This window comes from Aegilops tauschii, chromosome 6 (assembly GCF_002575655.3).
Source record: "Aegilops tauschii subsp. strangulata cultivar AL8/78 chromosome 6, Aet v6.0, whole genome shotgun sequence".
Lineage (NCBI taxonomy): Eukaryota > Viridiplantae > Streptophyta > Magnoliopsida > Poales > Poaceae > Aegilops > Aegilops tauschii.
Window position 1 is genome coordinate 339,598,092 of NC_053040.3, and position 3,200 is coordinate 339,601,291.

Genomic DNA, 3,200 nt, shown 5'->3' on the forward strand with positions numbered 1-3,200 from the left:
ATCTCGGAGATGCATGCATGATATGTTCGCCTAAGAAACTAAAAAACACACTCTCTCTCTATTTTATCGTTTGTTGTCACTTTCTCTTTCACACACATGTTCTTTTTGCACACTTACTCATTCTCCTTCACACGCACTTGATCCCTCTCGACTTAGGCACTCTCCTCGGTCCATAGCATATTGATTTATTGAAAAGTCAAACATCACAAAGTTTGACCATGTACGTGGAGGAAAACAATTACATCTGGAACGACAAACATATACCATTAGATTCACCATGAGATGTAGTTTCGTATGATGTATCTTTGGTATTGAAGATATAAATAACATTTGTGTAAACCTTATCAAAGTTTCCAAAGTTTGACTTCTAAAAAAATTACATGCACTGGATTATCGAGCGGATGGAATATCCCTTTCCCCCTCTCAGCTATCTGACGCACCACTCAGCCTTATCGGGGCTCCTCAATCTATCTCAAACTTTATATCTCCCTGGTTCACACATACACATGTCTCGCTCGCACTATACATATAGACCCATACAACACTCTCCGCCCTTGTTCTCCCTCTATGTGACACGCACCCCCCTAATAAGTACCATAATCCCTCACTCCATCATAGGCGCAAGCACTCCCCCCTAAGTATGATTATGTCTCACTAGCCATCAGGAACACACGTATTGTCTCCTTCCATCCATACGTCTATCTCGATATCTCTCGGGGTATCTTCTATTGCGCACACACCTTGTCACTCGATCTCCACCCATGTAGTCCCATCACGATCTCCAGGGGATCTCTCTATGACAAACATACACTCTCTCCTCCCCATGTCTGCATTTTCTTCGTATGTCTCTCTCGACCTCTGTCCCTTGTTTGTCAGACCCCTCTTGGCCACGTGCTAGGGGTCTTGCACTCTCGGTTGCAAACAACCACACACTATCTCCTCACCTTGCTTCCTTTGTCGAAGATGCATGTGTGATAAGTTTGCATAAGACACACACGTTTTTTCTCGACTTTTATCGAGTGTTGTCTATGTCTCTTTCACACACGCACACACACTTTTTTCACTCACTCTTTCTATTTCTCTCTCTCTCTCTCTCTAGTTATGGACTCTCTCATGTCCATCAGCATATGGATGTTTTGAAAAGTCAAACCTCAGAAAAGTTTAACCAGGTATATGTGGAGAAAAACATTTACATCTAGAAAGATCATTAGATTCATCACAACATGTACTTACTTCATACTATCATTTACCTTTGGTATTGTAGATATAAGTAATTTCTTTATAAACTTGGTCAAAGTTTCAAAAGTTTGACTTTAAAAAAAATGTTGGAACAACGTTATCGAACGGAGGGAGTAGCTCTCTCTCTCTCAGCTATCTCTCACGGGCCTCCCCTCTCACACGAACACTCTATACCGACGAATTATACGCTCACAGTGTCAGCATATAGCTCCGTATATTGTTTACATGACCGGTCAACCAGTCCACATGCTGCCTTGTCAGCTCGTGTTCTGTATCTTCATGTGTTGGCCCATGTGGCAGTGGGTGAAAATAAGTAAACTAGAGGCCCATCTGACACGCAGTGAAGTAAACAAAGTTGAAACCACTCGGGGTAGCACCCCGCATGCTAGTAAATTGAGGGCGCATTGAGGACACACTTCTTCTGCGTGGAGGACGCACTCGCGCACAATTCACCACTGCGTGGCGGCATGCACAGAAGGACGCACTCGCGCACACCCAGCACACGTGTACACCGGCGTCGCCGCTGGTTGAGATGGATGGCAAGGCAGCCAACAAGCGGAGGCGGCTCGAGCCAAAACCGCATCCGGCGAGCCTAGACTTCATCAGCAGCCTCCCCGACGACATGCTGCTCGTCATCATCGGCCTCCTCCCCACCAATCTGCCGTGCGGACCACCCTGCTCTCCCGGCGGTGGCGCCCCCTCTGGTGCTGCGTCCCCCTCAACCTCACCGTCGACAGCTGCCTCTGCGACGGGGATTGCAAACACATGGCCGCAGTCTCCAAGATCCTTTCATCGCACCCTGGGCCAGCCAGACGCCTTGACATCTGCATGTTCAGTACCAATTGCAAGGTCCAACCCAAGTTCGATGAGTGGTTCTTATTGCCCGCCCTAGATCAGCTCGAGGAGCTCAGCTTTGAAGTTGGACGATGTCGCTCTCTACCGCCGTCCGCACTCCGCCTCGCGCCAACGCTGTGCCGCGCTAGCTTCAGCTCCTGCTATCTTCCCCAGATTAATGCCGCGCTTCTTCTCCCTCAACTCAAGTAGCTCGACCTCTTCGACGTTGTCATCTCGAAGAAGGCTATGGAGCACCTGCTCCGCAGCTGTACTGCGCTCGAGTACCTTCGTCTTGAGCAGATCCACGGGTTCATTAGCCTCCACATCGCCTCGACGAATCTCTGATGGATTTATGTGTCTTGCTGGCCCCGCAACAAGACATCAATTGGGAAGAGATCACTCCAGCTGTTCCACGTTATGGTCATTGAGAATGCGCCTTTCCTTGAGAGATTGCTTGTATCGGATCTAGAAGGTCCAACAAAAATCAGGGTCACTGACGCGCCGAAATTGATAGCGTTGGTGCACTCGTCTGCCAAATTCTCCGAACTCTTTATTGGATCCATAATCGTTCAGGTACAACACTCATCTTCTTCTCCGTCTTCTTGAAATTCACATTTTTAAATTTCTTCTTGATGTATTTACGACCGTCTTCCAAAAAATGATTCCCACAAGCTTGACCCAGTCTATGCGCACAGTGAAGATCTTGGCAATAAAATCTATCGGCCCCAATCTGGACCAAGTTGTTGGATTCCTTACATGCTTTCCGTGCACGGAGAAGCTACTCATCGAGGTGAAACTTCTTTCGTATTAGTAAACGGTAATCACAATGTAGCTCAACATTTTCGTAATTTTCCCAAATTACGATGACAAGTGTAATATCCAAAACTGCATCTACGTACTGCACCGAAAGAAATGTTTTTAGTATTTTTTCTCACGTGATCACCTGCATCGTTTTTTGTTGTACTACTATAGTAGCCTAGGTTAGTCATAGTGGAAAGTAACTTAGACTACTCCAGTAACTCTATGGTTACCCTAAGAGCAAGTACTAGCTCCGTCATGGTTTACTCTTCCTATTTTGTAGTATCAAAATTTGACCATAGATTTAACTGAAAAAATGTTAATGCATG